This window comes from Dendroctonus ponderosae, unplaced genomic scaffold (genome assembly GCF_020466585.1).
Source record: "Dendroctonus ponderosae isolate FM_Combo_2020 unplaced genomic scaffold, Dpon_F_20191213v2 Dpon_F_20191213_1, whole genome shotgun sequence".
Lineage (NCBI taxonomy): Eukaryota > Metazoa > Arthropoda > Insecta > Coleoptera > Curculionidae > Dendroctonus > Dendroctonus ponderosae.
The window spans coordinates 16,294,279-16,308,533 of NW_026017110.1; the positions used below are offsets into that span (position 1 = coordinate 16,294,279).

General features: G+C 33.4%; 1 protein-coding gene across 1 annotated transcript in view; it reads left to right on the forward strand.

Annotated features, from left to right (window-relative positions):
- Nucleotides 1-8,964: 8,964 nt before the first annotated feature.
- LOC109542490 (cadherin-87A) overlaps nucleotides 8,965-14,255 on the forward strand; it is a 100,373-nt gene continuing 95,082 nt past the window's right edge. The window contains exon 1 of the mRNA XM_048661241.1: nucleotides 8,965-9,051. The gene's annotated coding sequence lies outside the window, so the exon portion shown is untranslated. The remainder of the gene's footprint in view (nucleotides 9,052-14,255) is intronic.

The window sequence follows — 14,255 nt, forward strand, 5'->3', positions numbered from 1 at the left end:
CACTTTAGACGTTTTGTCGCATGGGCGATTTTAAGTTTAGTAACTATTATAATTATTACTAATATATTACAATTCTTTTCAAAAATATTCACATTAATTTAATTTTAGAAGTCAGATAACTTCTTCTGTATTCAATAAGGAAACCTGTATAAATAGTATAAAAATAATAGTAGAAATAGATTTCGACTTTCCCACTTCGTGATCAAATGTGTATTTTTCACAAATAGTAGTTCTAATTCCTAGTAAACTTACGAATAAATGAAGGCGATAACTGGTCATGATTAGCCAATTTAGCCAATAAGCGTAAGTAATCCCAAGCCTTTTCCGGTAATTTTAACTAATTACTAAAATTTCCCCTGCAAATGTGAATCAACTACTCTACTCCCTTTTTGCATCAAAGTCAAATATTAATTTCGTTTAATCGGGGCTTTCAAGGAAGATAATCTTGTACTCATAAAAGAATTAGAACTTCAAAGACAACCATTAGCATCGGGTAGGATTCGAAGCAGGTTCCTATATAGGGCGGAAATATAAAAAGCGTCACATATTTTCTTTGATGTGGGTACTTTAACTTAAAATGCCTGAAACATCAAAGATGTGCTTTCAAAATGGGTTTTTCAATGATACTGCATGATAATGATGCAACTATTTGAAGAAATACAATTTTTCGATGTAAGCTTACAATAAGGTCCATTTGGACAATTTGCTGTTGCATTATTCTAATTCGCAGGGCTCTTGCAGTATTCTGGGCTGCGTCTGACCGGACAGTTATTCGCATGATTTCACACAAATAGTGAACGATGAGGATTCCATTTATCCAGCTTTATGAAGCATTAACAGACACGAATTTTATATCAGCTGTTGAGAGTATTGATCGGCTCTGGATGGTAATATATTGATAACATTATATTCTATATTATAGTTTTATGAATTACTTCCTAAATTAATTTATACATCAAACTTGGCAGCTTATAACGTGTATGTGCAGAAAAGATAAAAGAACAATCACATCTGATGCAAATGAAGATTATAATGGCAAATAACCATTTTTTTCTCTTGATGTCCAACCACATCTGTGAAAGAACTGGCGCCTGCGAATCACCCTGCATATTCACATTTAATATTCCTCCAAAAAGCAGTTGGTGAAATAATCTGCGGCTTACTAAAAACTTCCCAAAGAAGCAAACCTTTTGAGAAGGTGTAAATTGCTTTAATACCCTCAATTTTATACTCAAGCTAAACGTGACTGGGTTAATAATTGAAAGCAGCTGTAACTTTTAATTGCGTAATAAATTAAGATGTTGAAACACATGTTTCAGACTAAGGGGACTTCAAGCAGTTCATATTCAAAAGTTATTAATATTACCGCCTAAAGTTCGCTAATTTTATTAACCCGGCGACACCTCACTTCATTTAGGGAATTTTGAATTCAGGAAATATCTAATAATGGCATCCAACTGCGGTTCCCCTAGTTAACGCATGGTTAAACATGGAATAGCAAAACTTCCAAAATTATTCCCATTTCATTTTGTAAAGTTTATTAAATTCCTTTGCCGACTTTGGTTCTCTGAATGCTCATCCCTGATACGGATTATGTGCTTTGGGACTCCAACTTTGCTTTAAACGAATTGCAACTATACTCGAGATTTTTAATACTTTCTCTTGATGGATAAAGTCATTATCTAAATGATGCAGTTCAATGTTTCGCTTATTGCGAACAAGTAACTCGTTTTAAAGTACTGTAACATATCTTCTCAAAACGCTTTTCGAATCCGCAATAATAAGCCAAATAGGAAAAAAGAAGCAACTGGGTTCGATTTACCTGATTGGGAAATAATACAAGGAAATGCCGGACTTATTTTATTCGTTGGGCTTTTGGAATGTTCTCATTTAGAACTGGAAAGGGGACTAAACTGTGATAGATGCTTACACGGCGCAACAATACTTGAAGGGATATTTCTGGTTTCAAGCTTAGGGTTAAATGTTTCTTAAGGAGAACGTGATTCGAGTAGCAAAAAATATGTGCTTTAATTGTTAATTTATTTTCTTCTCCAGGACGTATCACACTTGCTCATTAACACCTTTGTACTGTGAAAGTATAGGAATTAAGAAGGAACAGTGGTTTCAGTAGAAAGCGGTTCCCTTTTAGCTTGCAAGTCGAGGGTGGTAATTTCATTTAAAGATGGTCAATTCATCCAGCTCGAAAGGCCAATGTTTAGTTCGTCTGCGTTTTTTAATTACAAATACATTTGGCTCTTTAATTGAGTCGTATAACTTACTGTCTAAAAATATAAGTTCTTTTAACTCAATTCACACTTTAGATTCTCTGAAATCAGTTTGTACCAATCGAAAGAGCTACTGGAGTATTGAGAAACCACTCACAAGGTACACAAATGGTGAATATCATTATAACTTTAGTTTTTGCAAAATTCCAACTTGTTTGTATTTAAAAAGGATGACAATTTCTCCTGGTGAAAATATTATTTGTATATAGACAAAACATTTGTCATTCAACCGATTTTGTCCAATTTTGAAAATGCGTCTGAAGTGTTATTGATTTCGTATTGCCTTCACCCTACTGACTCCGAAAATACATACACAAAATTGTATAGCACAACCCTCAAAACACATTTTTCTCTGTTTACTCGGCCCCGATTTGAGTTTGCTTCATATACAAAACAAACACAATATAGTTTCCGAGATGAATAGGTTTTACAGGGGAACGTGTACAATCTCAAAAATCCTCCAATTGCTTCAAATCATAAGAGACTTCCTATATTTATTTATATTTGATGTGACAAGAAACTTTTCCGTTTGGATAATATTCGCTCTCAATCTTATAGTGTTAGGATTGAGGGACATGGAGCTTCAGTTCAAGTTGAGCTCACTGCCAAAAAACACTCTTACTAAGACTTTTAATCAAATATTGTTCGAAAACTTTCATCGATATTGAATTACTCTCCTTTCACGCCTGACTCCGTTGAGACTTTAGTTTATCTCCAAATTGGCTGTACAGGCGGCTCCAAAGAATGATTATTTGTAGCTTTTTTGTCAGTAAGGTTAGATCGGCATATAAATTATTCACAGTTATGTGAATTATTAACAGCAGTTAATACATCGTTTGGAATGCCTTGAAATATAAAACTAAAAAATAAATTAGCACCATAGATACGTGATGAAAATATGGATAAAACATTTCAACCGACGAATATCTACCCGTTCAATTAAACTAAAATTACAAATATAGTCATTGAATTTTTAAGCCCCTTTTTTAAATTTTTATTTGCTTGATTTTCACAGAAGCTGTTTATACTCATGTACTACTAATTCAAATTTAGTCTGAACATCTGTAAATCGTCTAGGTTTTTTTTAACTCGACGTCAACGATTCAAATAGACGCAGATAAACATATAAATGTCTTGAATTGCGCGAATTTTTTGCTATTTCCTGGTCTAATAAAGTGCATGAGCTTCACATCCGATCGTTAATCTAAAATTCCAGTAAGCATCTAATAACTTGCATGTTCCGATGTGCTTGCTGAGCACATTTAGTGCAAAAAGTTTACAAAGAAGATGTTCTTCCTTTGAGATTTACGTCAACTTTATCAACTAATTTCTGCCGAGATAATGTTCAGATTTTCCACCCGCTTTTCCACTAATAAACCACATCAAAGTCCCTCTATATTTAATTTCCTAAGTAAATGGACATCTACCTACTTGGAAATTTGTTTGCGGGTGGCGGGTTTTTCGTGTTAAGCCGTAATCCAATAGCTCACTCTTGGCAGGATTATCAAGAGCTATTAAATGATTTATTTCATCATTCGGCACATTGAACATCAAAAGCAAGTGCTGATTATGACGATTAAATTTATAAACTTAGTGGAACGAATCATCATCCAGAGAAAATATTTTACTTAGTTTTCTAGTAAGCAGGGAGCCAGATCCGAAACGATATGAACCCAAACCCGGTATTGAACCGGTTTTTTCTTTCTGGACCGGAACCGGGACTGAACCCATATGTTATATTAACACATTGCCAAGGACTGAACCGGAACCGAAATATTTTATTTCGGTTTTCTTTTCGGTACAGCTTGTAATGTTTGAAATAAATTAATACTTGTTCTTCCGAGGATTTCTAGGAAATTTCCCCCTCGAGAACAAGAAATGAAAGCGCATTTTAGATTGAAATATTTTTAGGGGAATGTCAAAATATATAATTAGATAAGTAAATACAATAATTTAGATTAATAATAAGCGTTTAGGTTTAATAAGCGTTTAATAAGTGATAAGCGTTTAAAATTTTCAACTTCGTGTATTTCTGTTTGTGTTATGTTTATGTGAGTTTCTAAGGTTCTAACGCTAATCGTAAATAATAAGCTTTTAGATATTAGTTGTTGTTGGTTATAACAATTTTTATGACTACTGGCAAGAATGCAAGTTGTCATTAAAAAAACTGTTTCTTTCTTTGCAGCAGTTGTCTTCAGGCAAATGGAGGAAAGAGAAGTTATACTGGTAGTTAATGAAATGATCCTTCCTGGGATACTTTTGGATTATCGGTATCAGGTAGTTTTAAACGGCATTCAAGAAGAAAGAGCAAAATCACATTTAAAGCGATATAGACTAGACTGATGTTCTTAAAAAAAGTGCAATTCTTCCAGTTCTGACTCTGACCCTGACCAACACGACATGGAAACGAAATCGCCTGGTTTTTAATTAAGCGATTCAATGGAAGCCTTTGCCAGGGATACAGATTCAGAGCAAAAAGTTTTAAAAGGAATTAATCAGCCCGACATTTATCCACGTGGTTCGTTTATAGCCGTTAGCAACATTGAAATTATTTGAAATTTCATATTAAGTGGAACAAAAAACAAGCAAAAGCTTAATCCCGAGTTAGTTATACATGCTTGCTCAAGTATTAATAAGCGTGCCGGAAACTCAATTTTTGATGTCGCTTACGGGGTTATATATTAACATAAACATTTTAGAGGAAGAATATTAATTGTGAGGACCAAGCGACTTTCATATCATAAAGAACAAACACCGTGCATTTATACACTACTTTTCAAATAATTGTTAAGTGGAATTATTTTACTTTTTCGAACACCAACAACAAAAAATTTGAATTTTGAATTCCCAACTCCTCAAAATATTGTGAAGAGTGTAAAGGCACAAACCAAGGAGAACAATCTTTAAACAGAAGTAATACTGAAATAATAGGATTTAACGAAGAAGCGAAGCCCAGTGAAAATGGAATGAAGAAAAAGCGCTAAAGTCAAGTTATTTCAATGCTGTTCCATTTAGTATTACATTAATTTCAATCCTTATATATTTACTTACGACTTACTTTCTACCAGTCGAAATACAGTATGAAGAAGTGGATCGTTTGCACATCTTTTACCCTGTAGAATACAACAAGCAAGGAAAAAGATCGATCTTTGTTCTCGTTCGTTACATTATATAAATTTTGGACCCGAAATTAACCGGAACCCAAACCGAACCGATTTGAAAAATATTTTCTAAACCGGAACCGAATCGGAACCTAAATTTAAAATGTTGCCTTGAACCGAAACGGGAATAGAACAGTTATTTCGAATCGGCCCAGGTCCTTGCTAGTAAGTATTAAAGTTTATTAACCGTTTTTTTCAGCAGTTTTTTATGTTTTAAACTCTCTCGCCAGTCAAACTGTACCTATTCTTAATTTGGTTGCGTTTCCTCAATTCTCAACGCCACCTAAATAGCCACATGTTGCATATATCATATGAGAACTCGTCTATGCTTACTTGCACAAATAACAAAGAAAGCCGGGCAACAATAGCTACTTAATGCATTCATACAATGTGAAGTATGGAATTGGTCGCCAACAATGCATTAATCCAATTTTCCGGATTACTAAAAATGCAGACAGCAAATAAAGGAGCAAACAAGACGTTTTCATATTATTAGTGCATTGTCTCTCTGGCTAGCGCATCTGGTATTGACAGTTAAAGTGCTCGATGAAAGATGGAAGAAGTTGTAGGAAATTGGAAGCGTCCCTGAAGATAATTTGAATGCTTTGACAGGTATTCTTTCAATATGTTGGCAGATTATAGTTTACATTTTAGCTCGTTAAGTGACCGCATTCGGAATTAATAAAATGTTTTTACAATTCAAATCTGCACAAAAATTGTGTAAACCCGCTCATTTGCAGAAATTGAGCACATTTGTCTATCTAAATATTAGTTTGGTTAGTTGTAAATATAGTTGGTAGCGAAATTTCATCGTCAAAGCAAATTAATTCAATTTAGAAACTTCTAGTCAATAAACAGAAGGGAGAAACATGAACTTCTACTTTAACTTAAATTAAATTTTAGTACTCGTTATCCAGTTTATTGATTTATCTCAAGGTTCACCAATATTTACCCATTTGTTCTTTTCTTTATTCAGTTTATTCTTCAATTAAATTATACCCTGACATGACTTTCGCTGGTTTCGTTTTATTTCACCTCAGAACACATTTGAAAGCATATCGAAAGCCTGTAGAATTAAAATTAATTGTATTTTTGTGGCAAATGTTAGATACAAATAAATTACAAGCGGGTATTTAAAAAAACTGGGGTTTTACATTGTATTAATATTTACGATTTAGCAAAGTTCGGTCTTCAAGCTATGACAGTTCAATAATTGAATAAACAAAGAAGAAGTTTACAAAAATTTAGATTATTTGCCCACTCTAATAAAGAGCAGGATCTTTAATTTGGTAATGTTTAGTTACATTGTGCTTGGTAAATATTTCAAATATTTGGACCAATAGCTCGATTATCAGCAATTTTAACCGCGTGCGGTGTTATCGACCGCCAGTTTCGTGCTTGTTTTTGATGTAAAATTTTTAAGGTAAAAATAGAAAATTAGTTTTTGCTCGTTAGTTGCTACATTTGCCAGTCAAACGTAAGTAAGGTTGTGATTCATGACCAATTGTCAACTTGTGCTGCTCTCCAATCAGCAAAACTATTAATTTTGCGGAAAAATGTAGCTTTGTTCAGTGCAGTAATGGAAATGACAGCTACTTATTTTAATAAAATATGTTCTGCGATTTAAATACTCTTAACTTAAACATTGGCAGCAGCACGTCAATAAATCGTCGTATTAAATCAATTGTGGATCATGCTATATATTGAGAATCCGCCAAAATCTCAAAATTTATTTTTGTTATATTTTTCTTATTGGCTTGAAATATATACATTTTGTGAGAGGCAAACTATAAATTTATTTTTTTAAATCATATGTTTTACTTAACAGTAAAGCATTTCCTGGATTTGGCTAATTGTTCCAAATAGAAAACTACCTTGATATAAAATTACTGAAAACAATGGTTTGTTTAAACTAATAATGCATGTTATAAACTATTACGATAGTTTAAATTCTTGCCTAAAAGTTGCTTTTACGAAAAATTTCACTTTTTAAAAATTTAAATTCTTGGAACGAAAAATGTTGAATTAATGTAAACTTGTAACGGACATTTGCGTCTCACATCAATCGCCAAAAAAAGTATCATTGCAAAAGACTTTGCAAGATGGATTGCTTAAAGGGAACTAATTAGTAGTATTTTTGAGCCTTTTCTTTACTTTAGCACAATGCCAATGACCTAAATCTTTATTGGATTTTTGGGATTTTCACCCTAAACCGAAAGCTGTCTCGCTTAAGGTTTATTGTGCTACCGAAAAAAAAACGCCATAAAATATAACATATGCAGAGAATTCGATATGCTCCGTTCCGGGTTTTGATAACGATTCCAGATAGCGACGAATCAATTTTATGCTGTTTTGAATTTCTGACTTTGAGGTCGAACGGTTTTCTATGGATAACGATACGATGGCGGGATTTACTTTCAATGCGAAAGAGCTACTTTGTTAGCCATTCTATTTCATTTCAAGCACTTTTTAACTGTTAGTTGTATTTTATAACGCTAACACGTCAAAAACACAGCGGAGCATGAATATAATCATAAAATTTAATAAAGTATACTGACTGCTATGTATGAAATGTTGCTTTTTATACGTCAATAATTCTAGGGACGAGTTATTAAATATCAAAATTGCGCTCTAAACAGTAAATTTTGATCAATATTAAATATGCATAATTGTTTGGCATTGGATGTGGGAAAAAGTTGGAATTATTTATTAGTGAATTTGTGGCAACAGCATGACATGCAATGATTTATTAAAATGTGGCTTCAATGAATAAATGAAATTCCTAATAAAGTTGAGTAAGCTAGAAATGTATTCAAGCCACAGCAGCTTTTTTACCGTTCATATATCTATCCACATTACATTATTTGGTCCAATTAATCCAAGATTAGCAAAATTCTCTTTTTACCGTTTTCGTACTTTCTGTTGTGATTTTTCTGTTTGCCGCTTTTTTATTTAAATTCGTTTTTAATCCAGTATTGGCTCAAGCAATCGACTTAAACGCTAAACAGTACTTGTTATTCGTATAAGCCACATGTAGTTTTCCCCATATTTGAAGCTGTGTGAATTCTACTCTGAATTGTTACGATTCTGGAGCGGAATCACAGATTTGGCCGGACACCTGGTCTCAGTTTGTGTGTCTAACAGGCATATTAGGTTCCAGATGGACATTTCATTCTACATCAGCAAAAGTTATCGGTTATTTTTAATTATTTTTACAATTCTGAAGTGTAATTTTCCAATTAAACAGTGAAATTTCATAGACGACATTGCTAAGTCCTCGAAATTTAATACCAGTTAGCGACTTACTATTACAAGTTGAATAAGAGCGGCTTTCGCATTGCCACTGCGCGTCAATTTTCAAGCCCCAACTACGTTTCGAGAGTTTCGAATTGAGAGGTCCGTCCACCGTCATCAGTTACCGCTGAGCGCTAGCTGGTCTACTTCAACTCAGCTACGCTCCAATAACAGCAATCAAAAATAGGAGTCACGTGCGGAAGTTCCTAACAGAATATGTTTTGACTGTTCCGGCTTGGATAATTTCTCGCTTGGACTTTAGTAGTGAAGTTGAAATTTATGGAATGAGTTGCTGATTTTGTTGCCACAAGGTAATTAGTTTAGTGTTCTGGAAGATTGAGTTTAAAAGTTTGGTTTGAAGCTACCGCAACAACGAGAAAATTGCATTTTTAGCCCAGATGTTTTTAGGCTTGGCACGTTTGTGGCGTGAGATTTTTCCTGATAATCTATTGAATTTGAAGAAGTTAATATTTAACATCCGTTTATTTAATTAATAGATTTTGCTTAATAAGTTAACGTTTTATTATGGTTTAAATTAAATTAATTTTAAGGATGTTAACAAACGAATAATTTAATAAAATAAAATTCATTCGCATTTGATTGTACCATTCCAGCTGTCTGCTTGCTGGTTAGAAAACAGCTCAATTTTATTTGATTTTTTAATAATAGAACGAACGAAGGTGATTAACTATGAAAGCTACAGAATTACTGCCATTAAAGTCGATTCACTTTGTACACGTTATATTTTATGATCCTAATATAGAACTGCATTAAGCTGAAAACTTTTACGGCTTTGTTAAAGGTGATTTGACTTAAAGCGAAAAGTAAAAGGTGTGTCATACATTTTGGGATTATGTAATTTAAATTTGAGAATTCCCCAAATAATGCCAATACAAGATCTAGTCACTTCAATTTTTTTTCGTAACAGAGAAGTAGCAAATTTATGTATACTGGTTGTTTTCTAAGCGTGGCACTCTTGCAACACCATATTGTTGTATTCGCCTTTTTTGTCCTGAATAAGTGCTTCATTTTTTTGTCGCCTTTTCAAGTCCCGAGAATTGCGCATTTATTATTAATCGCCAGTGTTACTACATATATATCAATATAAAATTTGCGAATTCAATAATTATTGTGCTTGAAAGAAACTTCTTGACCGTCAAACTATTTGTCTAATTGAGCATGTACCTCGCGACATGCCCCGAAACAAACGAACAAAGTTACAAATCGTGAACAACAAAATAAAAGAGAAGAAAGGTGGAAATTGAATCAGCCGTTAAAAGTTCCAACGAGTGTTTGACACTTGCGACGAACAAAACTTATTATGGAATATTAAGTTCGAGAAAGTTGTAGACATACACACCCAAGGTGTATGTTTTTTTCGCATTGAATTATTTAGAGCTTCTGATGCTGCTTTCGATCCGTCATCATTTAAGCTTGATTTGTCTGGGGACACATTTCTTACAAACTTTTTGATATCGGAACCGTTCTAGAGCAGCTTTATATTATACTCTTATAGTAGTTAAGTCTGAACTTTAGCACATCGGCTGTAAAGTTGCCAAGTATCAAACATTCTCCTAATAAAATATTGATACAGTTCAAATTAATTTGTTTTGCTTTGTTTGCAACTAAGCTTCAGGATGTTCTATAATGTTCATGAAACTTCAATACACTCAAAGATAAACTAGATTTTAATGAAAAGCTAGATAATTTCCCAACTGCTTTTAAATAGCGGATTTTGTTCGGCTTTAGGCATTAATAGGATGGTCAAATATTATTAAATTAAATTGCGTTTTATTTAGAAAGATTTGAAACGCAGACCGAAGTTTTGATTGGAAATTTACCCAAACACTTAACCAGTTTCTATTAGTTTTCAATATCCTGTTTAAATTTGGGTTTCCCAAGTTCTTAGTCTAAATGAAACAGGTAATGATGAAGGAATACAATTTTTCAACATTACAAAAGATTGCTTTCAGCGTAGGGTATTAAAAGGAGTCGATCACCATTTTGGTAGGCTGTTTTGTTCGTTTTCCGCTATAAGCAACTAAGTTAAAACTGAATGGTATTGCCGTGCCCCTAGGCCATAAACTGTAATGGTTGTCCAATCCCATTGGAAAGGGATTTATGGTTTTTCCAACCAGCATTTCTCAGGAAATGATCTGCTTCATGGCAGGCCCATATGCGAGGTATTTTAACTTTTATGCTATATTGCCGATATTTGCCTCGCTAAGTCAACTCAATTTACTTGTAATCAATTAGGGCTTTTTGGCGTAATTAGTAAGTAAGTAGTAAACGTTGGATTGGTGTGGTAACAATGAAGATATTTTGTATAGAATTATAGTAAGTCGCAACGATTTCTTCATCGAATTACGAACTGTAAATGAACGGAAATTGCGTATTAACAAATAAAGCGACAAATCTCTAAGTGCATCTATTGTAAGAAAAACTTTTAGCCGCTTCTAGCTGAATTGGGATTCTCTTCCGGTCGAGCCATGTCTTCGATTTACCCGAAGAAAATGTAGACGGAAGCGAAATTATTTTGCCGGCAATTTCAACCATAAGGGAAATACATGGAAAAAGAAGGATGATCAAAACTTTGACGAGATGTCTACTTCTTCAGGCTTATGGCTGATTGATTGATGTAATGTGAGGAACTGAAAATATGGATGTGTTTGCAACCGATCAATAAAACGAGACAGGACTGAAAACATGTACTGATACACAGATCTTCGGATATGATGTATTGGATTAATTCCTCTATTTAGAAAATGAATATACGATCTGAAAGCATTTGTTGAATGTTTCCAATTAAAAGCAAAATGTATACGATGAATATAACTGTTAACAATGGGTTATAGACATAGCGTAACATAGATACAAAGGGTACTAATACCTGGGCCTGGAATATTTTGCTAACTATGCGAAAGAGATTCCGTTGTATTTGTCAGAGATGCGAGTATATGAGACGGATGAATGGAGAGAGAAAAGAGAGCGAATCGAATACAACAAAACCTAAAATAAAAACCAGTAAGATTTTGACATTGCCAGAAAAAAGTTTTTATGTACAGACATCTCGGTAGTTTTATTTAACAAACCCGCCGACGGCGCTTAGAAACGGGTAGTTTCATTTGGTGCACGACACAACAGTATTAATGATGCATGGATAAATTGTATTTGTTATGATATTCCTATCTTTTCTGGGTTTCAGTCAAAGTTTGAAGTAAAAATTTTGCAACATCGTTTATTTCATGACGTCTCAGCGAGACAACAGCGCCATCATCAGATTTAAAATTTTACACAAACTACAAACACCAATTCACAATTAAAAGATGTTGTATAAAATTTATAATTTACAAAGTGTTAACACATTCATCAGTTTTTGAGGGGAAAAAATTCTTCCTTTTGGGAGAGCAAAACATCGGAAAAACTTACCTCATGATTGGTAAAAATCAACGTCCTTTTAGGTCTTTGCCTTCTTGAAAACCTACTTTGTCTGAATTATTTTCTACATTTGCGAGAGTGATATGCATGTATTGAGATAAGCAGAAATACTTTTAATTTTTCACTAGTGTACCGGGTGTTCCATACTTTTGGCTTTATTAGGGTTTGGTAAATGTAAAAAAAAAATACTTCACACTTTGACTGAAACCCAGGAAAGATGGGAATATCATAACAAGTACACGCAGTCAGGAAAATAAATCAGAATAAATTGTATTCATATGTAAACAGGTTCTAGGAGGTATTGACAACTTTCTTGGAGAACCAGAAGTCGGAAAATTTGCTTTTTTTAGACTGGAATCAGTTCTAAAGGGAATAAGTGCATGCAACGTAAAGAGAGTAAATGTTTCCTAGAGTATTCAAGATTTTGAATTAATAATTCATTTTTTAATTTCGAAAATGGCCTCGTCAGTTTAAGAGGATCTTTGCTGGAAACCGACGTTGTCTTAGAGTGCTTCACTTTTGTTTCAAATTCTTTGTTATACGTTAGTAATTTTCGGTTTTCTTTGTAGCAACGTTTCATTATTTTTTAGCTTTTATCGGATAAGTTTTTAAATGCGACACTCTAGTATAAAAGGCCTTTGTTCTTACAGTTGATGTTTTCTTCTCAGGATATCTTTAGCAGGTATATAATTAGTTTGAGCAACAATGTCACATTTAGAACTAACTATAGAAGAAACGAAAATTAGTCTGCCATTCAGACCAAATTACATTAAAGTAGATAACTTAAATTGAATTTCACCTTTAAATACTTCTGATCACGAGTAACTAAGATTTTGTATTAGTTGTTCGATTAACTTCGGAAAATATCTCGCATTCCTTGATATAGTAAGAATATAATACAAAAAGTGCTTCTGATATAAAACGATTCGATTTAAACATAAACAAATATAACATCTTTATAATAATGAATTTAATCTCAGTAAAACATATTGCTTGAGACCCATTAACGATATTGAAATGAATGAAGCGACGTGGTTTTGAATCTCAGATTAGGAACAAATTGCGATATTCTCGTTCGCCAGGCTCATTCAAAATTGGCGCCATTCCTTTTAAGTTGTAATAGGGGCTCACTTGAACAACGGTACAAATTGATCAGGAGTTAATTAACCGAATACGAGACGCTGCTTGTTAAGAGTGCATAATAAGGTGATCATAGAACGCGATCATACACCAATTCAATGTTATGATAACAATGTTGACATTTCGAAAAAGTACGTTCCACATTTGACGAATCCTGTTGAATTTACATTTTATCCTTATCTATCTTATTCTCACTCTATTTTTCTATCGTCGCCGGAATTTTTAATAATTAAGACGCAACAGGTTTTTACATAATGTAAATTAGGCACATTACGTTGAAAAACATTGTTGCCATCCTTCTGATATGGTTTTTTGCAAATATCTGAGTTTTTAATAAAAATTACATTTTTTACTATTTTTTCTGTACTCGCAAAACACCCCCAGACAACACCTCCACAGGAGAGACGTCAATTTTGACTCACCCTGTATATTTGAAAATGGTCTTTCAGTAGTATTTATTCTCTTAAACTTAAAATCTGTTTCGTACTTAAATGTTGCTATAACTTTTGAGCCTATAAAAATGTTAATTATTTCCGTAATTATCCGACCTGATATATATATACAGGGTTGCTCATTAGTGCGTCAAAGTGCGATATCTCAGTAAATATGAACTTTACAAGAAAATACGTCCTACGAAAGTTTTTTATGTTTAAAAGTTCCACATTTTAAAATTACTTTCCAATATACGGGGTGTATCATAAACGTGTGGTAGTTACCAACTTTGGTTTTTTAAATGGAACCGCCCCTTTTTTCATTCATTTTCAGATTTGTCGTAAAAATTTAAGTTAAGTTTGTGTCAAACGTTTTACCTGAAAAATTTACGATTTCCGAGTTATTCGTAAAAATGTGAAAGTTTTGACAGCTACTGGGTTCCACAGAAATCGATGCTGTACACTACCCGCTGCGAATTTTGGAAAACAGTTTTCAGTGATTCTAA